General features: G+C 34.8%; 1 long non-coding RNA gene across 1 annotated transcript in view; it reads right to left on the bottom strand.

The window, feature by feature from the left end:
- Positions 1-4,497: 4,497 nt before the first annotated feature.
- Positions 4,498-25,033, bottom strand: part of LOC146996170 (uncharacterized) — a 29,020-nt gene continuing 8,484 nt past the window's right edge. The window contains exon 2 of the long non-coding RNA XR_015041866.1: positions 4,498-5,046. This is a non-coding gene — a long non-coding RNA (uncharacterized LOC146996170). The remainder of the gene's footprint in view (positions 5,047-25,033) is intronic.

Here is a 25,033-nt window from a genome sequence, read left to right as displayed (position 1 = left end):
ATTTTTTTTTAAAAAAGAAAAGATACGAGAGAAATTAAAAAAAAAAAATAGTTAAAAATTTGAATAATATCATCTATAATTTAAAAAATAGCCTTTCATATAGTATTAATAAATATTTATTACGCATCATTGAGGGAAAAAATGTCATATAATTAATTCTCCGTAAAATTTTACTTGAAGTTTAAGAATAGCTGTGGCAATTCAGTGTAACAAAAATCCATAGACCACATTTGGCGTTATTATCGCTCAAAAAAAAGTGCCAAATTTCAAAACGCGAAATTATGTAAATTCGTGTATATCTTAGAAAATTTTGAATAAAAAAGTCTAATTTTTTGCAGATATGCTTAAAAATACACCTACTTTAAGATGATGGTAAAAATTTTATAGGTTATAATTCAAAATTTTTTTCGAAAAATCTATAGAAATTATTTAAAAATAGAAATTTAAAAAATAAAACGCAAAAAATGGGTAAATTTTATTTGGAATGAACCAAAATTTCGAAATGTGAGAGAAAAAATCAAAAAAGTTTAATAAAAAAAGAGATATTAATAAATATTTGCTAAATTCAATTAACATTGAGGAGCTAAAATTTTGAGAGCCAATATTTTAAAAACTATTCGTACGATTTTTACAAAACTTGGTATTCTGGCATAATTTGAGTTGTAGAATTGAAATATGTAAAAAAATTGGTATGTTATTTTAGAAAAAGTCCGATTTTGTGTCAAAATACCTATGTTAGAATAGTGCTATATATAAATCAAATATATATCCTAAGTCGCGCTTTCGAGACATTAAAAACGCAGTTTGAATTTTGTCAATCGGCCCAGTAGAACGGGAGATATAGCACTGTCCCATTTTTTTTTTTGAGCAGTGTACATTTATAGTAACATGGGATCGTTATATATCTTCTGTATAGTTGAAAAGTAAAAAAAAATATATAATGTAATTCTTTAAAAATATTTAATGTTTTTAATTAGCTATATCATGAATTAAATTTACTTTTGAATCGGATTCAAAAGTAAAAAAAAGTAATATTTTTAGGAACTGCATCTATTAATTTTAAATAGCTTAGTTCGAGGTTTTCGATTCGAGGTTCAGACTAGGTGCGTGAAGGTGCAGTTGCCCCTCGCTTCCTATTTTTTGACTTCGCTGATTTTTTCTTGCGTTTGAGTCTATGTGTTATATGTTTGATCAGATAGTCTGACTCAATAAAAGTAGGCGGCCAGTGTAACTCTGATTCAAAAATCCGGTTACGACCGCGTGCAGTGCTGATAAATGACCACGTGGTTCTGAGACTCCTTTGCCAATGCTTCTTCTTTTTTCCCCTTTCTAGTAATTTGGTTCTTCTGATGAGGAGGGACCTTTAGCTGCCCTCGAAATCGATTGAGTCTTGTAATATATGTACGCCAAATACAAGATTGTTATTGCGATTTTGATTGTCACATTGGAGCATTTCCCAACTTAGTTTATTCTTCAGTAACCGACAAATTGAATTTGAAAGATAAATTTCTTACATTTCCCCGAATGACACAGAATGAATGAAAAGTCAAACAACGCATTAAGTTGAAACAAAGCAAAATCGAGTTTCTAGATTAATAACCCTTTCGGATTAGTAATAAAATTTTATGCAAACACATAAACTTCGGCTCTCTTTGTGTTTCTTTTTTTTTAATACCTTGCGTTATTAGTTTCGATTATGTGTTTTCATATAATTGAAATATGTTCATTCAACTATGTGTTATATGTTCCGTTATAGTTTCAGTTATATGTTTTCATATGCAAACAAAGATCAGAAGTTGCTGCAAATCGACGATCTTTCATTTTCCTTCTGTATTGTAAATGTGCATTGTATAACAGTATTTGGCGTACATCAGTCGAGTCAATTTCTAATATCCATTGCAAAATTTTTTTTTCTAGTTCTCTACATTATCATCTTCATCTAATGTAAATTTTAATAGCCAGAATAATATTGTTCAGTAATATATTAATTACTAATTACAGTTACTCTTATATATATATATATATATATATATATATATATATATATATATTTAAAACGGTCACCTCTTTCCTCCCCTCATACAAAGTGTTGCTTTTAATATTTCCAATACTTTCCTGTTTGTATCTCTTGGCATTCAAAGAGAGAAACCAAATGTTTAAAAGTATTTTCTTTTTGTTAGAGATGAGTTCTAATTTTATTTAACAGTTAAGACTTTTAGCATTTGATATCAATACATATTATTTTTATTTATTTAATAGTAAAATCCCACAATCTATCAGTAAATGTTTGTCATTATAAAAAAATTTCTTTTTCTGATGTTAGAAATTTATACTTTTCTATGTTCTATGTTCACAAATTTCTGTGTTTGAAGTTGATTAATTTCATAATATTGAATTTAATGTCAAATTTATGTAAATTTTAAAATAACAGAAAAAGTTAAATATTTCTTTAATATGACACAGGTCTTCTTTGGCAGAAATGTAAATCATAATTTTAGCAGCAACAGGGATAGTTAAATCAAATCATAGAGGCTTGAGACTGTTTCGAGATTTACATATCTTGTGAGTTATGTATTTTGCTTAATAAATTGCGATTCTAGTGCGTGCACATAAAGAAATATTTTTTCAACATAAAATTCTATCCTTTTTTTCCTAATATTTCTGTATAAAGTGGCGCTTCTGAAGTCTGAAATGCAGTGCTTGATTACTCTATATACGACAGTCTTGATTACTCTATGTACGACAGGCTATTCATCAGAAAGTATGGTTTGGTTTATTTGATTATGGTAAAGAACTTGAAGACTATCTGCTTGAGGGGAGGGATACCTTCGCGAAGGAGTTTCTAGGGCACATTAGCTGACACATAGAGAAAAACTACGGAAAAGTCCGTGCAGTGAGCCTGTTCGCCTGGAATCGAGCCAAGGTCGAATTAACAGCGTTCGTCGACTTTACTGCTTGGATACTGGTGATGCAATCAACAGGAAGGAAAAAAAATCCAATTATTTCGATTATCAAGAACGTAAAATATGTGAAAAAAGTAAAAATATATGAAAAATGTTGAAACGCACATATAGTTGATAGATGAAAGAGTATAGTTGATCCGTGAAATGGCGATTTTCTTTCCCCTGTTTTAATTTATTATAGCTCATCCAATGGAAACAAGAATTTGATGCTTGCTTTTCTACGTGGCTCCTCGAAAGAATAAATTTAAGTGTTTCGGTCATGTATCGCTCCATAATCCTACAGCAGAATCTTCTATATCTAAAGAAACTACATTGCCAGAGTAAGCACACAACGTGGCAAGGCACTGGATTAAATTTATTGAAACTGAGTTGAATTGGACCGTCGTTGTTTCATTTCATGCTTTAAAACCATCTTTATATGGGCTTGTTTATGGTACGGATAGAAATCAAAGAGTAAACACATAATATATAACCATCTTCACTGCCAAAAACGTGTTCATGTTTTATGTCACTGACATTTTTCGCTTACAAGAAACTGTTGTAAAGTTATATTTGTACATCTTTTCGCTTCATATTCTTCACAGTTTTGAAACTGATAAAATTTATTTGCGCGCAATTTTAGCCGGAAGGTCCGTCACACCGATGTGCTAGAAGTGCGGGTCTAGAACCAGCCGTTTGAAAGATAAGTCCGCGGTAGATGGTTTTGTACAGGTAAAAGAAAATTTAATGATTTCTCTATCTTTTACTGAGGAAACATGAAGCGGTAGATACTGAAAGCTAACAAAACAAAGGTTGCATTTTATCATTCTTTTCATTTTCTGCACGTTTATTAAAAAGTGGTCAGTCACGCGCAATTACACGTGGTTTTCTGCACTCCTTGAGCTACAATTAGATCTGGATCAGTTGAATAGCCGCAGTGTCGAGACTTAACAAACAAAAAGTGTTTTCCTTCTGCATTGATAACGATTTTACTGAATCTGATTAAAAGGAATTTACTCAGCTTTTTTTTTTTCAAAGAATTGCATTTATTACGCGATCACATGAGATATTTCTTGAAGAATAACTTGCCGATAAAAGCAATTATTTACGCTTATAATTATTCAACCGTCTAAGTTTTGGGTAACAATTGAATACAGTTCATACAATACACTGCTTCATGTATGGTGGTTTCGAATGTTAAAGCGGGGGCCGTTTGAAACATCACATGTAAATATTATGGTCTCATACCCTTAACAATAAAAGAACATTACGCATGTAATACTTGCTAATCAGGCGAAACTTAAAGAGTGATCTTTCGAGTGTTGCATAAATATCGAGTAATACTTACATGATGCGTGCGTACAAATAGAAGTTGATGGAATTTTTTATTCATATACCATAGTATTATATGCTGTGGTATAGGAAATGTATTTTATACTTTCATATTTTGTTTATTGCTTTCTACGGAATACTTAAAAGGGTTTCAAAGTTCCATGTTAAAGGTATTGTTATGCATTAACAACTAGTAAAGATTTTATAAGTAAACAAACCGGACGAAAAGGAAATGTTGATCTTTATTGCAATTACAAGCGATAACAGGTTTTACAAAATAAAGGAAACATCTAAAATTTCCAACAGAAGCCAGAAGTAATGCTATATTTTTTCTTAAACCAGGCGCAAATACAAACGATTCTGTCTTAAAAATACATGATTAGCGCTTTGGGAATTCCATAATTTCAAAATTATAGACATTCAGTAGAACTGCTAAATCACTGACAGAGCAAATATAAAAATCACTAAGTCGAAAACTCAGCAACAGTTCAGTCTGCAAACAATTAAGTCGAGCCTTTCAATTTCAACTGTGACCTCAATCGGCGAAAGCATTATACTTAAAACGGGACAAAAGGGAAGGTGCAATTCGAACAATCTATAAAAATTCAGTTATAAGATTTCAGAAAATCTGAAATCCTTTCGAAGAAGGCGATTTCTCCCCAAGTATTGCAACTTCTCTTTGACAGTTAAAAATTTGGTGAGAACATTTTGTCATCAGTAAGACTTCAGCAATTTATAGGTTCTTCTTCGGCAATTTTCGCAAATGGAACATCTGTTTGCATAGATAAAATAGAGAAATATTACAAAATAATAAAGCAATTTAAACACACAAAATGTTATAACTGCCTGCAGATTCAAAATTACGCAAAATGTACAATAAGATTGCAATAATACGAGCATAATGCAAAATTAATAATTGGATAGGTGCAAGTAAATGCAAACAGTTATATAATAAAGCTTATTACATAAAAATTAATATATGGTATAAACAGGAACAAATAAATGGAAGTGTTTACATAAAATTTACAATAATTTGTACTCATACATTTAATCAACGTTCTATCAAGAGAAAGTTTTACGTCCGACTTTCATAGAAGTTCGTTTTCTTTATCCTAAGGACTTTTAAAGAGTGAAATTTCATCAAGACAAAGCAACAAGCCATACTTCGAAAAATGAACATTGATGTAGATATTGCATATATACTTTCTCAACATATTCCTGCGAAGTTCCCTGATGTTTCACCTATGGACTATTATGCCTTTAGTTTCGAGAAGAGTTCTTTCTGAGCGTAGTGATGGACTCTAAAATGAGGAATAGAGGTCAGTATTCCTGGAAATTTTTTGAAAAGCCCTTCTGCCATGAAAATCACAATGCAGTCGTATAGTCCAGAAAGACTATCAGACAGAAAATTTAAAAACGTCCTCTTTACATTTTAAATATTAATTAAACGGCCCTAAAGTCGTTCTAAAAATATGTAAACACCATCTGTAGACTTAATAACTAAGGTAATTAATAAATTATAACTTCCGAAAATAAAAGTATTATAGTTATATTCTAATTTAATTAGGCTTACGTTAACCTAAATGAGAAACGAAAGCTTTGAATATTTTTGTCATTTTTGAATTTGTGTTGCGATGCTTTCTTTGCACAAAACTTTAACCAAAAGGAGATTTGATATTACGCTATTATAACTATTAATAAGATGCGAATAAAATGTTCATACATATCCGGTATAAACAGTTAAAAAAAAACGAAAGCTTTATTCCTATTTGCTTTATACAAAACAGTCGTCGTTGTAGTACATTATCTTAGCAACCAGTATAACAAAATAATCATGCCGCTCCTGATAGAATAGTGTTTAGCGATGTTGGCTGCAGCATCGATTTATCTGGGTTCTAATTTCGGAGACTATCTGGATAATTATAGATGCATTAGTGTTTTTCGTATGGAATACCTAAAATACAGTAAGTCGAAAATTTGATGGTAGGGGAGGTGAGGTAGAACCTTGGATCCCTACACCGGGAGTTCTTCTTCAGAGCTGATATGCAGCTGGGCAGTCATTCGGTCATTTATAAGGTGCCCAAGGTCCATGCCAACGACGACGCAATTCTGTGCTCATTGCTACTATAAAATCCGTGAACTTGTTCTGATGTTATTGTCAGATATATGAGATATGCCATAACAGCAACAAGGCATGAATCACAGTAGCTAATTAACTGTCTAGTTGAATGTACTATATTGTGTATAATAACAAATCTCTAGTTTCTGATAATGAGCAATTTGAGTTTTGAATATTGTATGCAAGCAAGCTTTGCGTATATTAACTACAGAAGTCTGTATTCGCATACTCTCCCTGCTTATATACACTATCGTAGGCTAAGCGAAAAGCTGCAAACTTCCTTAGCAGATGCGCTGTCCCAATGGAGCGCTAAATACTAATTTTATATTATTCTAATTTATTTGTGATACACAATTCATAACAGCAACTAGGTTAATTAAGTTTAATGAATTTCATTTATTTTCTTTTTGCAGTACGAAACCAACATTTCTAGATCGAAACAAAATGCCTTTATACATTTCCTTTCCCGAAGCGTTTGATTGTGACGTCTTTATTTCAGAATTCATAAAATTCTAAGTATCTATGTTATACTGAAGACCACAAAATTTGTAAACAAATTAAGAACTTCAATGCATCTTGAATATTATAATCAAGCTGTCTAGGCAAAGTGCAGAAAAATGATACGATTTTCTTAATAAATTTCCAAATAACGTATTATTAAGCTGTCGAGTTAAACTGCAGAAAAATAACACCGATTTATTGATATACTACCTAACAACGTCATTTTAGTGTTTTTTTTTCCTTTTTTTTTGGTTGTGAATTTTCCGCCAAAATATTCAGAAAAACGGCGCCATCTGTTGACAAAGTTTATATCCTCATACCTGTGACGTAAAACGATTCCTGTTATTAATACATTGAACTTGGTATTCGTCCTTGATTATTACATCATAAACCGTTCCATTTTACTTTTCCACCCAACGGCATAATACTTTCATTATCTTACTGAATTGGAAATTAGATCTTTGCTAGGGGAGAGACACTTATTACAATGATGGAAAGCAAAATACTTTCGTTGTTTTATAACTCAAAAGGTTTGTATATTGCATTAATCGTGGTGGACGAATTTAGAGAAATTCTTTTACCGTCTTAGCAAAAAAACATAAAACATTATCCATTCTTACAGATGAAAGGTAAGCATGCCAGATTAAACTTTAAAGCTATGCATAATTGAGTGTCGACTTGATTTGATTTTAGCAGAAAAAAAAAAAAAAAAAAAAAAAAAAAAAAAAAAAAAAGTCAAATGAATTTCAAAGCAATCGGCCAGCGGTATAATTAAATACATGCAGCTAATGCAAAGTCACAAGGCCGAGTAAGAGGCAATGATCAATTTATGTACGGTGGGCCAATATGGCCTAAACTTTTGGAGACCTCAATTTTAAGACACGTGATATGTTTGATATTTTTTAGAAAATAATTAATCACTGGATACTCCTTGTAGCTCCGGGTCTTTCACGTTTGCGACTTACGTAATCCTTTGAATCCGCCTCTGCAATTTTAAAAAGGAAATAACAAGAAATTGTTATTTAGAACCTCGATAGTGATACAGAATGTTTAACTCTGATGTTCTAAGACTTATCGTAACTCTGGTATTAATTGATTCCTATCTGAACATTAGAGTGGCTTCTCGAATGTTACTCACCCTTGCCGATTCTAATGCTCCTCCTGGGAGAAATCTGGAGAAGTTGAAACCAGGTAAGAATTGTTTCAGATTAATCATCAGGTAGTGAAATTTATTCATTTTTTCAGTAAGCTGTGTTCAACGTAATATTGGCAGGTACTACAGTTACAGGAAAAAACACTTGTACTGATTTTATCTGTGTGGTATTGAAAATTTCAGCTTATTTGAATTTATTTTTTGTATTGTACTGAAAATCAGCACCATTGCATTCTTTTAATCTAATTTTAAATTAAAATTAAAATATCTAAATAAAGTACGTTTTAACTTTTAATACACTGTTTAAATATTTTAAATCCGATAACCTTGGAATCTGAGTATTGCCAAAACGCAGAAAAGTCAAAACGCAGAAGTTTCTTATGTAACAATGCGCTAGAACCATAGACTTTTCAGTTCAGCTCTCGTACATTTTGTAGTGATATTGAATGCAAAATAAAGTTTAATACAGGAAAGAATATTTTCGTTAATACTTCTAAAATGAAGATATTTAATTATTTTGTATCAATTATTATATAACAATAAAAAATAATTACATTATTGGGTTTAATCCTAGTATCAGGTGCACACGGGATTTGGCTACTTTTGGCGACTTTATAATGAGCAATAAAAACCGGACATATACGATGAGAGTAGTAAACGGGTTATTCAAAGAATATATATAGTTATACATAGTATTTACTTAGTATACATAGACGTTGTTTGGGTATATATATATATATATATATATATATATATATAGTGTATAGTATATAGACGTTGTTTGGGTCATTTTTGGTGTTGGCGATAATTTTCAAAATCGCGCCAAGGCTGCACCGTATACTAGGATTTTACCCATTATTGTAAATGCAGGTATCTTAGATTGCATCAGAATTATATTAGGCCTTACATTTATCTTTGTAGTCAGAACAATGTTGTCAGAAATACTAGTGTCTTTAGATTGCGCATGTTTGTTGGTAAGTTCAATAACTAATAATTATTGTCATGCCTCGCGCTCGTTCAAACACGAGGTGGGTTCTTCTGTGTAAACTTACCATAGTGGGAAAATAACAGTTGTCCGCTTTGACATTTTCTTCACTAATTTATTACACAAACTGCACTATGGATACACCATACAACGAGTACACTGTAACATAAACTATATACAATATATATATACAAGGCGCGCAAAAGAAATTAAAACATATTTCTTTTCTCTACGTTCTCACACGGCATGCTCGCCGGTCCAACTCCCAGTGCCCTCTCCGTCCAGTCTTTCTTCCCCCCCACCAGCCTGCCTCGACCGGTTTCCGGGGTAAGTCACTTCCGTTCTTCGTCTTTCATCAGGGGAAGGAACTTCACACCTCCCCTCTGGTTTGTAAATATTTACGACTGAGTCGAAAAATTTGAAACCCATATTATTTTGGCACTTACCAGGTAGTCCCTCTTTTCCGGGACACAGCACAAGGAATCACATTAAAATCAGAGAGCAAAAAAAAAGGGTCATGCTACAGTTATAAACACTAACACAAAAAAGAACACTTAAAACACATAAACATAAAAACTGCACATGTCCAAATTTCTACAGCGATACAAACAAAACATTGCAATATCAACTCACTGACACTTCTTTAAGGAATAATTCGTTTACTAATATACCCTAATAACACAATCTTTTCTAGAGTAACCACAATAATACAAAAAAAAAATAATAAATGAAAATTACAATATCTATATACTTTTTGCCATACTAGCATTGAACATTATCCTTTCTAGTGCTACAATAATAAACAAACACACACAAAAAAATATATGATACCAACATTAATTTCTTTTTTTTTTTTTTTTTCAATTTAGTTCAGATTATTGGTCACTTATACATTCGTGAGGGATCCTCGACAATGCGTCTGCATCGGAGTTTTTAGCTCCTGGTTTATGCATTACAGTGACTTGGAAGCGGGATAGAGCTAATGCCCATCTCTGTAATCTAGCATTCCGGGGTATCCCTTCGGTTAAGTACTTTAATGGGTTATGGTCTGTATGCAACAAAATTTTATTTCCGTATGTCCAAGTTTCGAACTTGTCGAGAGCCCAAATAATTGCATACGCCTCTCTTTCTATAGTGCTCCATTTAGACTGAGCGCTAGTTAATTTCTGGCTAGCAAATGTTATCGGTCTAGCTTTCCCATACTCATCTCGTTGAAGTAAACACGCTCCAATACCTATTAGTGAGGCGTCTGTGTTAATTTCAAAAGGTTTTCGTATATCCGGCGTATATAAAGACGATGCCGTGCACAAAGCATCCTTTAATTCTTTGAATGCCTTCTCGGCTTCAGACCCCCAAGGTATATCATTAGGTATAGATTTTCTCGTGAGATCAGTTAACGGCCTAGCTACTTTTGCATAATTCGGAACATACTCTCGATAGTAATTATATAACCCCAAAACTGATCTTAATGCGTTTTTGGTTCTAGGTGGCTTCAAATTTTTAATGACCTGCAATTTCTCTGGATCTGGGCCATGTCTGCCTGAGCCTACTATGTGACCTAAATACTTTACCTCCGACTTGCCAAAAGAGCATTTCTCTAAATTAGCCGTAAAGTTCAATGTCTGTAAAGTACTGAGTACGGCTTTTAAATGTTTAAGATGTTCTTCCCACGTTGACGAATAGACAATTATATCATCGATGAAACTTTCAGCATAATCACTATGTGGTCTAAGAGCTTGATTCATAACTCTTTGGAAAGTTGCGGCAGCACCTGACAAACCGAACGGCATCACTTTCCACTGATACTGACCCTTCGGAGAAACAAAACTCGTCAGATGTCTACTTTCCTTCTCCATAGGGATTTCCCAATACCCCTTAAGAATATCTAGCGTAGACAAATAACGTGCTGCCCCTGCCTTATATCGAAGCTCTTCTGCGTTTTGCATAGGAAATGGGACAATCTGACTTTCCGCATTAAGCCCTCGATAATCACAACATAAACGTACGCTTCCGTCCCGTTTCGCTACACACACAATAGGGTAAGCAATCTCTGCTGTGGAAGGTTCAATTAAACCTCTTTCTAACAAATCAGCAATTTGCTTTTCCACCTGTGGCTTCAACGCCTCAGGTACCTTATAAACATGAGGTTGCTTTCTTTCAACTCCCGTTTTTAACCTGATACTGTGGGATCCTACCTTCGCACATTTAATCTCCCCGTCAAACACTACATGGAAAGATTTGATTAATCTGCTCAACTGATTCCTTTGTGACCTATCTAAATGTTTCCATTCCTCTGAAACACAGATCCTATCTAAAAGTTTGTCTACTTTAGGGTTTCTTTGAATAGGCGCGTGCTGCACCTCCCCAAATTCTGTGTCAGCCTCATAGATTATCCCTACTGCATTTATAGGCTGTATATATTTCCGTAACTTATTTTGATGCAAATGTCTAACAGATTCATCTGGCAATTTTACCAAATATGAATGTGGAGACTTTTTCGCAACTATTTCTCCAGGTCCTGTCCATTTCGAGCAAAGTTTATTTGTTGACGTTGGTATCAGTACTACTACCTCATCTCCTATCTCGAATTCATTTTCCTTAGACCTCAAATTATGATGATGAACATATTTCTGCTGTTTAGCTTCCGAATTTTCTTTAGCGAATTTCTCTGCCTCCTGTAACCTATTTCGAAGAGAAATTAAATATTCAGTAACTGATTCCCCAACTCCTTGTGGTAATACCGTCTCATCTACCCAACTTGATTTAAGTATCGCCAGTGGCCCCACTGGCACCCGACCATACATCAGCAAAAATGGTGAGACTCCGGTAGTTGAATTCGGTATCTCCCGATAAGCCCATAACAAATATGGTAACTGCTTATCCCAGTTTCTTCCTTGAGTATTTATCGCGTGATGCAACATTGACTTCATTATTCCTATCCACCTTTCCACTAGCCCGTTTGACTGCGGATACCCTGGCGTAGAAAATTTTGGCGAGGCCCCTAACCTAGTTAAAAATTCTTGTGTTAGCTTAGCCTTAAAGTTCGTTCCGTTATCCATGGCTATCATTCTCGGAACTCCTGTTCGCATGAAAATATCAATGAAAGCGTCACATGTAGCTTTCGCTGTTATCGCCTTTAGTGGAATTGCCTCCGGCCATCTGCTATGTTGATCAACAACACATAACACATACTGGTGCCCTCTTGAAGATTTCGGCTCAATCGGCCCTAAAACGTCCGCATTAACCACTTGAAATGGAAGTTCTGGCCTCCCTACTGCTGTAATTGGAGCCCTATCCTTCACTTTAACTTTCCTTCGTAGCTGGCATTCCTTGCAAGCTTCGCACCACTTCCGCACCTCCTTTGACAATCCTTCCCACCAAAACGACATTTTAATCCTTTCCGCCGTCTTCTTTGCTGCGAAGTGCCCCCCTTGTAAGCTTTCGTGAGCCAACTTCAAAATTTCTTTCCTGCGGCTTTGAGGAACAACTAACTGACTACATCGCTGCCCATTGACACTTCCCGTATGGTACAAAATTCCTGACTCCAGCCAATACCCATTCTTGTTATTACGTGCATCCATGAACGCGCTTTTCAGCGAAATACATTCCGCTTGCTCCTGCCTAAAACGTTGAGTTTGCGATAAGGGTGGGTTATCAGCTGACACTTGCTCACTGCCTCCCACTTCTACTTCCCCCTCATCTTTACTCCTTACCAACGGTGTAGTACGAGCTATTTCCGTTTCACCTTCGACCTCGTGACTGGCTTTTTCTGTCGATTCCTTTCCGTCCAAGTTACTCGATACCTGACCAACTCCCAATACTAGTTTTTCTTCCTTATTTTCTCCCCAATAAATATCTCCTTGTTCCCTGAGAAGTCTAAAATCTCGAGGTGTCACCACTCGGTTCACCAATCAGCGCTTCCTCGTTCAAATTATGCACTACTGCTGCATGAACGTTTACATAAGGCTGTACCTCCTCTTCTCCTGACCAGATACTGATAGGTACTGTAACTAATTGGGCTTCTACCTGGAGTCCCACGGCGGGTTGTAACCATATCTTCCCTCCAGACTCCAAATATTTCTGTGGAACTACCGATTTCCGGATTACAGTAACTTCTGCTCCGCTATCAATCACTCCTTTGAATCTAGCGTTGCCTATCTGCAGTTCTATCCTAGGTAATTCCCCACTTGCCCTAGTTAACGGAATTTCTTCTGCATAGTTAGCTAACTTCCACCCTACGCATATTTTATTTAATCCCTTTGATTCCACCTCATCCGTATCCTCTTTTTCGCTTCCTCTCTTGGGTTTCGCTATCAGGTTTATCGCTGGACAAAAACGCTTTATGTGTCCTTCACCCTGACACTGAAAACATTTTAGAACTTTCTTATTTGCCTGCATCATTCCTTGAGGTTCTAAAGTTTTTACCCCTTTGTACTTCTCCTTATCAACCCTGTAATCAGAACTGAAATTCCCCTTACTCTTATTTGGTCGTCCTAATTTTTCCCCTTGTCTTATCGGTTCCTGTTTTGGTCCCACTTTATTTACTTCCTGAGCACTCGTATTGTAATTTCTAGGCATTGCTGCAACGTAATTATCCAAATCATTTGCAAGCTCTGACGGAGATAACCAGTTTTCTACCTCTTTTAACAGTATATGCGCCTTAACATTTGCGGGTAATTGATCTTTTACTTGATCGACAATCAATAGTTCTCTTAATTTATCAAAAGTCTTAACTTTTCTGGATTCTAAGTAGAAATCAAGTGCTGCCTCAACCCTCGCTATGTGCTGAGTATACGTTTCCTCATATCTTTTTACACATTTTTCTAAATTCTTTTTATGTTGCAATGGGGTAATCTGGAATTCTTTTAATACTGTATCTTTAATCTTAATATAATTATCCAAATCCCTTTCACCCAGAGTTGAAATCAAACTTTAGTTTTTAAACTCTGCAAAATAATTTTCCCCTTATGTTCTTCAGGAATTTTATAGAGATTAAACATCATTTCCGCATGATGGAAAAAGAACGGCCATTCCTCAGCTTTAGATGGCGGGTCAATCATAACTCCTTTCATTATTTTTAAATGTTTCAAGAAATCATTTCCCTTGCTCTCAGCATCTGAAACCCCTTCATCCTCTGAGCCCGATTTATTTCCTCCTTTATCTATTTTCCTACTCTGAATTTCTAATTCTTTAATTTTTATCTCGTGTTCTCTCTCTAATTGTCTTTCCCGAAATTCCACCTCTTTTAATCGGTCTTTAGCCGCATCTGCCTCTAACTTACACCTTTCTAGCTGCAGCTCCATTTCCTTTAACTTAATTTGAGCCTGCATGTTCTTAATAATTTCATCAGATTCTTCTGACACCCTATTTCTCCTTTTAGGACCCATATTAACTTCTGGTATTTCTTTTCACAGCTTTACCCATACAACACATAAATAACACTTAATTTTACAGGCAAACATACATATTTCACTACTACTGAATACTACCATTATTCATTTAGCAAACATTATCATTAGTGAACACAATCATGAATATCTTTCTCATATTACTATTAACATATATTACTATTAACATATATTTCACCATATATTGTTAACACATAAATACCAAAAATTATATTAGCTTTTGAATTAGTACAAAAAAAAAATAGTTCTGAATACTTTGGCCTTACGCCGTAATACCTTACATATTCTGGAAATGAAACAAACATTTACTTATTGTTCTCAAATCATTAAACTAATTAATTTTTAATCAACCTATTAACTTTAATGACTAAAACATTTTGCCAAAACCCGGCAACAACAAAAATAGATAATTTCTACCTTAATTAGTAACATGAGCACACAATTAAATGTTTCGAAATTACTGCTGACCTATTTTTGAACTATTTTAACATTCATTTAGCATACATTATCTCCTTAATAACAAAATTAATCATAATTCCTTATTTGCATATAAAATATACTTAAGTGTCTACTGGCTTTAACGCCTGGCATTCTCATCATGTTATTAACCGACATTAACACAATTTTAATTGTCTCCGTTACTATAGTAATTATAGGGAGGGAGCTCTCTTCATTTATATATTGTGCTTCCCAAGAAATTAAGAGGGACTTACCTTTGATCCCGATAGTAGAAAATGACGAGCTGTGCTCAATTCTGTACAATTTCCTCATCGCGCTGCATAACACTTCACTTAATAATATCACCACGGTAATACTGATGATCACTTTTACCATCCACTGTTTCAACATTGCACAAACATTTCAATTAATAATATCACCACGGTAATACGGATGATCACTTTTACCAGCCACTGTTTCAACACTGCACGAACATTTAAATTAATAATATCACCACGGTAATACTGATGATCACTTTTCACACGACGAGGTTTCATACACCCTTTCGTTTATTTGCACGTGTAGGCTTACGCGCGCCACTTTCCGTCTTTCATGACCATCTTTTGTCATCTTCTTTGCTTTCGTGAATTATTTCCTTCATTTAAACCACGTTCACTCAAATCACCTTTTACGATCTTACTTCCTTCGTACTTTTAGTGATTTCATTTTTCCCACTATCCTATACGACTGCGACATTTGTCATGCCTCGCGCTCGTTCAAACACGAGGTGGGTTCTTCTGTGTAAACTTACCATAGTGGGAAAATAACAGTTGTCCGCTTTGACATTTTCTTCACTAATTTATTACACAAACTGCACTATGGATACACCATACAACGAGTACACTGTAACATAAACTATATACAATATATATATACAAGGCGCGCAAAAGAAATTAAAACATATTTCTTTTCTCTACGTTCTCACACGGCATGCTCGCCGGTCCAACTCCCAGTGCCCTCTCCGTCCAGTCTTTCTTCCCCCCCACCAGCCTGCCTCGACCGGTTTTTCCGGGGTAAGTCACTTCCGTTCTTCGTCTTTCATCAGGGGAAGGAACTTCACAATTATCAAATGGCTTACCTTGAATTTTCATCAACTTATAGTTACCTGAAAATACTTGAATTTGAACAGGAAAAAGACTCAATTCATTGAATAAGACTTTGTCTTTATCAGCTGTTAGAATTGTTTACATAAGTTCATTATTAGCATGCGACATGCCATCGAATACTAGTCGTTTGGTTTTGTTTAATCTGTTGCCACAAACACACGGCAAAATTAAAAAGTACATTACAAATTAAACATCTAGCGCGAGGCAAGCGCCATCTACAGAAAAAAGATAAAATAAGGCATAAACATTTTTAAAACTGAACATTCCCCCCTCCCCACTTGGGCTGAACACTCAAGTTCAAGAATGGTTACTTAGGAAGAGGACAGCATTTGGAAATTGGACTTCGATAAAGTCCAGTTGACGTTTTTACTTTAACAACTCGAACTACTCCGTCGTTTCCAGGAAAACCTTTTGTGATTCTTCCAAGATTCCACTTGAAAGGAGGAAGAGAATCCTGTTTGAGATAAACCTTGAATATTGTTTGCACGCAAGGTCCACTTTTCTCGTAGTTATAGTTGATTCAAATATTCCACCTGCCATCTTGACCTAAACTGATTACGAAGCTGTTGAATCAGATGCCTCAGATGCCATCTTGACTTTAAGCAAAGAGATTTTGTTGGAGCTTTCTCAGGAAAGGAAGTTACAGGAGCATCTATAAGAAGTGTCCTGGAGTAAGCGGTTCTAAATCCTGAGGATCTGAAGAAAGAGGAGTCAGTGGCCTAGAATTTAGACATGCTTCAATCTGTATTACTAGAGTGGTAAGTTCCTCAACAGTTAAGATAGCTGCCTTGCAAACTTTCAATAAATGCTGCTTCTTGCAACATTTATTGCAAATGTTAAATGCAACAATAAATGTTGCTTCAATAAATGTTGCTAACTTGCAGTAAATGTTGCAGATTTGATTCCAGCCTCCCACAGTCCTCCAAGATGTGGATCTGAAGGTGGGATAAAATACCATACAATAGATTCTTGAGCTGCAAAATTTTGAATTTTAGCAGAATTGAGAAGCACTGATTGGTCTCTTATGTAGGTTGCTGCTCCTCGAAAATTCGTTGTGTTATCAGAATAGAGATTTACCGGCCTTCCACGTCTAGAGATAAACCGTCTTAAAGCCGCTAGAAAAGCATCTGTTGATAAGTCTGAAACAACCTTGTGATGAATTGCTTTTGTGGCAAAGCAAATAAAAAGAGCAATGTACGATTTAATTCTTACTGTGCTGCATGTCAGGTTAGGTTTTATAAAGAATGGTCCACTAAAATCAAGTCCAACGTTAAGAAATGCTTTTCCAACACCAAATCTACTAGAAGGCAAGTCTCCCATGATGGCATGGCATGGTTGCGACTTCAGTTTTAAGCAAGTCAAACATTTAGATAGAACTCGTCGGACTGCATCTCTTTCCAGAGGGTATCCAATACTTTTGACGGATACAACACAAAGTAAGTAGAGGACCGCTATGTAAATGCATTCTCTGATAATATTGTTTCAATAGAGTAGTGAAATGATGATTCTTTGGCATAAGAATCAGATGTTTTTGATTGTGATCTAACTTCGAGTTTGTTAACCATCCTCCTACTCTAATAATTCCCTCTCCATCAAGGAAAACATTCATTGGAATCAGTTTACTGTTTTGAGGTAAGGAAAGTCTCTTTTGTAAGTAGTTGTACTCAAGCTTGAATTTTTTGATTTTTGAATTAGTTATAGATTTAATTGCTTCTTCAAGCTTTCCAGGCGATAATACACCTTTGAGTTTTTGACTCTGAGCTTGTATTTTGCAATTTATAATGAATCTTAAACACCACGAAATTATTCTAATGCATTTTGAAAACGATGAGTATTTTAAAATAATTTCTAACATAGCAGTAATTTCAGGTGTATCTGAAATGGTGATATTGATTGACAGAAACGATTTCTTTACTTCGCATCTGATATCATCTACACATGCTTCCTGTGGCATGGGGCCAGGCAGAGGGAGCATCTTATGCTGATACAACCATTGAGGAACATACCACCACAAAGTGTAACTTTTCAGTTTTAATGCAGAAATACCTCTGGAGGCACAATCTGCTGGATTTTCTTGACTTTTCACGTAATTCCATGAAGCTTCTGAAGTTGAGTCTTGAATTTTTGATATTCTATTAGCAATAAAACTTTTACACCATTGAAGAGATGAACTAAGCCACTCTAAAACTATTTTTGAGTCTGAATATAAAATATCTGATCAATGTGAATATTTTTCCTTAAGGATGTTGAAGCAACTTTATAGAATTTAGAAAGAAGAAGCGCTGCACATAGTTCGAATCTTGGCAATGTTATTGTCTTTACAGGAGCAATTTTTGTTTTTGAAGTAATCAATGAAACGTGGAATGTTTCATTTTCGAATATTGTTCTTAGATAAAACACTGCAGCACAGGAATGTTCAGACGCATCGCAAAAGCCAATTAACTGAATATTTTCAATAGAGCTGTTTTTCATCATGAATCGTGAAATCTTGATTTCAGCTAAATGTTCTATTTCAGATTTAAAGAGATCCCATGCTTGAGAAATATCATTAGATAATAAATCATCTCATTCAATATTTTTCTTCCATAAATGCTGCATTAAAATTTTTAATTGAATCGTTGTAGGTGATAAAAACCCAAGAGGATCATAAATTTTCGCGATAGTTGACAGAAGTTGACGTTTTGTTAAAACACCATCCATAGGTGGGTTTTTCCTAATTCTGAATACATCTTCTTTAGCATCCCAAATGATTCCTAGACTTGTATAGATTTTACTTTCTTCACTCTGCCAAAGGTCCGTTCGGCTTCTTAGTTCTTGGGGTAAAAATTCAATGACTGTCGGTTCATTAGATACCCATTTTCTTATTGGAAAATCGCCTTTCTTCATTAATTCGATAATTTGTGAGACTAACTGTTTTGCTTTCTCATTATTCTTCGCTCATGTGAGATCATCATCTACATAGGTATCTTCCAGTATGACTCTCCAAGTTTCTCGAAAACTCGTTTGTTCCTCTATGGCAAGTTGTTTTAATGTCCGAATAGCCAAATATGGAGCACGAGAAGTGCCATACGTAACTGTCAGAAGTTGGAATTCTTTAAGCGGTTGTTCAAGATTTTCTCTTCAAAAATTCTCTGGATATCAACGTCATTTTTATTGACTAAGATTTGTCGGAACATTTTCTCAATATCTCCAGTGAGTGCGATACAGTGAGTTCTAAATTTCAATAGGATTCCAAACAATTCATTTTGAAGTTTTGGACCGATATGGAAAATATTATTTAAAGAAACTTCTGAATCAGACTTTGCAGAACCGTCGAATACAACACGTAATTTGGTAGTTTCACTTTGATCTCTAGTAACTCCAAAATGAGGTAAATAGAAAAACTCTGACGATGATTTTGAAAAATCGACACTTGGAACAATCTGCATATGATTCATCGTTTGATATTCCCGCATGAAATGTATATATTGAGTTTTAAGCTCTGTGTTTCGTTGAATTTTCCTTTCTAAGGAAAAGAACCGCTTCTTAGCTTGATTTCTTGAATAACCCAATAGAATTTTATTCTTTACTCATTTCTGGAACCGATTCCACATTCCAGAATTTTTTCATTAAATTTTCAATGTCTACTAAAGCATGAGAATTGATTAAAGAATTCTGAATTCTATTTGAAATGGATACCGTTCCTGAAATAAGATAACCCAATTTTGAATTTAGAGCGGATGATTGGTTTTGATTTCCCCTTAACTCTCCAGTTTGAATTAAATCTTGATATCAATCCGCCTACTTATGTGAAAGGAAGGATCTGCTAATTGTAATCCTTTTAGATGAGGCCAATTGAATCCTGACAGATCAAAGTTTGGTAAATTTGACGTTAGCTTTTTGACTACTAAAGCCTTAACAGAAAAGTTATCGTTACTAAAATGAGAAGTAAAATTTACACTCATGTCCATAAATTAAGGATAATGCAAAATCAGGCAAAGGAAGAATTAGAAGCAAAACAAATTTGACTTATTTGTAAAGCTTATTTATTAAACAAAAGGTAAAGAGCAAAAAAAGATGCTATATGTTTGATATTATTAAAAAAATAGCGATTTTTTCTCCCTGAAGCAAATTACAAAAAAAAAAAAAAAAAAAAAAAAACCTATTTATAGAAAACCAACATTACATGGTTGGTACGATTGTTAATACATTGTATGTCTCCCAGACGATGTAATGCAGTCCGTACAACGCCTAGGCATGCTGAGTATCAAATTATCGATCTGATCTTGGGGGATATTACACCACTCAAAAAGCAATGCTCTCCGAAGTTTCGGTAGACATGTAGGAGGAGGTTGACGGGCTGCAACTCGTCGGCCAAGCATGTCCCACACGTGCTCTACTGGATTCAAGTCCGGTGAGAATGCTATGGGTAATATCCCCCGATTGAAGGCATTCGCTTACGATGTTTGCACGGTGAGAAGGGGCGTTGTCATCCATAAACACAAATTGTGCGCCCATGGCGCCCCGAAACAAACATAATTGTTGTTCCAGAATGACGTCCCGATAGATTTGGCTTGTCATGGTTCCAATTTGAACATACAGGTCAGTTCTGGAACTCAGAATAATTCCACCCCAAACGATCACTCCTGCAGCACCGTAACGGTGTCGTTCAATGATGGTTTCTTGGTGGTAACGGGTACCTGGAGCTCTCCATATGAAAGTCCGGCGAGAATCAGACTGCAAGTTAAACCTGGACTCGTCGGAAAACATCACACAAGCCCACTGTTGCGGTGTCCACAATGCATGCTCTCTACTCCACGCTAACCGCAGGCGACAGTGAGTTGGAAGTGGAACGCATCTGACAGGTCTACGAGCATATAGACCAATCTTCCCTAAGCGTCTGTACACGGTCTGCCTTGAAATTGTCGTACCAGTGGCTGTAGAGAGCTGACCAGACAGGTCTGAGGCTATGCTCCGCCTGTTCTTTTGGCAGTAACTGCCAAATACCGGTCCTCATTCGGCGTTGTAACTCTGCTGTCGGTCCTCATTCGGCTGCTGTAACGTCTACTCACATTGCCATTATCTTGGAATCGTTGCCAAAGCATGGAGATGACACTCTGGGAAATTTCAAGTCCGTCTGATACTTCCAGTTGGGAACGCCCACATTCCAGACGGCCGATAATTTTACTACGTTAAAAGTCATCCAAATGCGTCCTTTGTGTCATAACTATTCGTTTATTGCAGTGAAATGCTTATGAAGCGCCCGCGAACAATTTTACTTCTTTGCCTGTATTCCTTATATATCACTCTCTTACACTCTCGTCATTGTGAAGTACCATCGGTGTCATCTGGTTACTTCCTGAAATTTGCATATGATTCTTGAAGATGTGTGTAGTGATTTTACAGGTGACATATTTATTTTAGAGTTCGATTTCCGCGTGACTCCGAATTATCCTTAATTTATGGACATGAGTGTAAATTAGGTACTTTCATAACACGTGCAGCAACTGTATCATCAAGTCCTAGAATATTGTTTTCAGACTTTTGAAATGAAAGTTTTAGTCGATTACAACCCGATTCAGTGATTAACAATGTTTGAGAACCACTATCAATTAGAGCACGACATTTGAGAAACTGTTCTTGATTATTTTTTACTCTTATTACAGCTGTGGCAAGTAATATTAAATTAGAATTTTTTACATTTCCTGTAAAGCAAAACTGCTGCTCTTCCGAGGTACTGGCCGAAGGTTGATATAAAGGCTTATTTTGAGATATACCTTTTGGGGTAGACTGTACTTGACTTCAGCAGAATGTTTTTTTTATCAGTTCGAAAAACATGAAGAATTGTGTGATGTTTCTGTTTACATGCCCTGCAAGATGTAGGGAATCGGCATGAGGATACACCATGATTTGGTCTCAGACAGTTAAAACAAAGGTTTGCTTTTCCTATGAAGTTCCAACGCTCATCAATATTCATTTTAATAAATTTCTAGCACTTATGTAAATGATGTGGTAACTGGCAAAGTGCACAAGAACCCTGCGTTAACTTTACATTTGTTTTGAGAGCAAAAGTTTTGTTAATGGATTTTGCTGATTTGTCTTGAATATTATAATTTCCCTTTACGCTGTGAAGGCTTCTAGCTTGTTTTTTCAAAAACGAAAAGACGTTTTTAAAGATGGAAATGTTTTATTCTCTAGCGTTAGTTCCCACTTGATTTTAAGTGAATTGTAACGCAAATATTAGAAGAATTTCTACTGATTGCAGTCTGGACCAAGTGTTTTAAAATTCCGAATAACTTCATTGCAGGTATCTATCATTGTTCGAATGGAATCAGATATTGGTCTTACAAATTTTAAATTAAATAATTTTCTACACTGAGAAAATCCTAATTCCCTTTGGTTATCATATCTGTCGAGTAAAATGTCCCAAGCATTTTATAATTTTCAGAGGTTATTGCGAATCCTCTTGCAGTCTAAGTCTTGCATCATTTACATAAGTCTTGCAGCATCAGACGAAACTGCACTTTGAAGATATTGCAATTTTTGAATGTCAGTTAAAGATGCATTAGAATCAGCAGAACTAAAAAATATGGATTTAAAACTCAACCAGGATTCAAACAGGCCAGAAAACGTTGGAAGATCATACTTCGGAAGTTTTATATTCACATGGGATGCGGCAGATTTTACCTTCTTATCATCACTGAGCTGCGATTCTTTATTAAATAAATTTAGATGTGTTTCTACTTTAACTACTGATTCGTCTGCCAAATCCTGAGTCTCAGACAAATTTTTTAACTCAGATTCTTCATCAAAATCTTCAAAAATAGAATATCCATAATAATATTTTTCAATTTGTCACATCTTTGCAGATTTGATTTTAATATAAGAATTTTCTCTAAATTTTCTGACGTTAAAACATCGCCAACAGTTCCAGCAAATCTTCCAGTTTGCTTGATTTGAGTTCGATACATTAATGGAGCTGATGATTTCCTTTTTAACATATTTATTTTACCTTAAAGAATAAAATTACGTACAATATAGTTATGTACAGATATCGTGCAAACTTCAAACATATATTTAAAAAATGTATAATAGTAACCAGAGTTTAAGAATGAATTTTATATGAAAATTATCTGAATACAACTAAAACTTCCTTATAGTTTTTCATTTACAATATAAAAATGCATAAATGGAATACTAGAATTGGATTTGCGGCTTTTAATATTAATATCTCGCCGGTGTCTCCAATGTTTGTTGGTAAGTTCAATAATTAATAATTATTAAATAGCTTACCTTGAATTTTCATCGACTTATAGTTACCTGGAAATACTTGAATTTGATACAGGAAAAAGGCTCAAAGAATTGAATAAGATTTTGACTTTATCGGCTGTTAGAATTGTTTACATAAGTTCATTCTTTCTTAGCATCGAATACTAGTCGTTTGGTTTTATTTAATCTGTTGCCACAAACACACGGCAAAATTAAAAAATACATTACGAATTAAACATCTAGCGCGAAGGCAGCCCCATCTATAGAAAAAGATAAAATAAAGCATAAACATTTTTAAAACTGAACAGCGCATATTCATAAAAACCTCCGAGTTCCATGGTTTAGGAAAATGGATATCAGGGACTGGAAAATTAGAATTAACTGGACAAATCCATCCACACATTTTACCGCAGCTTGCGTATCAGCATTATGCTTTTAATCTTATAGACTATGAAATGATATACTTTGTGTTTTTTATGTTTCAACACTGGCTCCACAATCTTATTCCAAGAAATGCTTATGCTTTCATTATATATGCTTAAAGTAATTTATATGTACATCGTCTAATTCTAACCTGCTTCCAAAGTTTCAGTATGCGATTTTTCTTTCACTTTCAGCCAAAATAATTTTTAAATGATTCTGTTTCTTTGAAGACTTGCACAAATGCTGATCCAATTTCATAATACTTGTCATACTTCTATAAATATTCTTTGTATAATAATAATAAATTAATGATATACACTTACATTTATGATTACTACCAGAATCTCCTGCAGCCCTTGCTGTCAGATAACATTCTGAATCGCTGTACTACGGTTGAATGTAAGAAATTAGTAAAATTATAAAGCTCAAATCTTGGCTGCACTTGCAAAATAATTTAAACTCCTAACTGCTATGATACTAACTATATCAACTTCCGTCAGATACAAAATATCTTGGATAATAGGAATCCTCCGACACCAGAATTTGGTTTAAAGAGCTGCAGCTTTTGGTATCACTGTTTGAATTGTAAAGACCGATAGTAGCGCTGTACTATCTCTGGCGGATTAAGACTTGATTACCGATATGAACCTGTGTAGTTTTATTGTGCGGTTAGAAAGTGGGAAAAAATTTTCAATGACCTTGCAATATGTGACTGAAACTGGTAAAAAACGTAGTGACCTAAAAGAAACTGAATTGGTAATATTGTCATAAAGTTTTTAAACCTTATGACACTAAAATTGGTTCACTTTTCTGTGCGGTGTATAAATCATGCATAACTAGTAAGTAATGAAAGAAGTGTTTAATTTAGTTCCTAAAATAGTTTAATTTGGTTATGCAGCAACACAGTACTCTCTCTAATTGCATTAGAAAAAAAAAATGAATTTTAATATAATATGTCAGTTTGCGATGAAAAAAAATCTTTTCAATAGTTATCGAACAGAGTATTATTTCTTGATAACGTTTCTCCACCAGTTTTGTATCTTTTTTTATAAACTTTTTCTTTGCTCATCAGTCGTGCACTCGGAAAAATTTATAATGGGTGGGATACGTATGGGAACATAATTATCCCTAATTTTATCTTTTTTTAGCCACTCCGATCGGTATGATGATTAGCGCAGGCATATGATCTCCCACACCGTTGGGTTCGAATTCGGTAAGGCATGCATGTTTAGTATCTTTCTAGTAAAGATGCATTTAAAATCTGTCCTTGGATTCCACCCCCCAGGAGACTTTTGATCAAAAGTGGAATTTAACTTAG

Source organism: Stegodyphus dumicola, chromosome 7, assembly GCF_044657685.1.
Source record: "Stegodyphus dumicola isolate Sdum_Otavi_A_Nest chromosome 7, ASM4465768v1".
Taxonomy (NCBI): Eukaryota; Metazoa; Arthropoda; class Arachnida; order Araneae; family Eresidae; genus Stegodyphus; species Stegodyphus dumicola.
The sequence above is the reverse complement of the archived record's forward strand: the minus strand, read 5'-3'. Positions and strand labels throughout refer to the sequence as shown.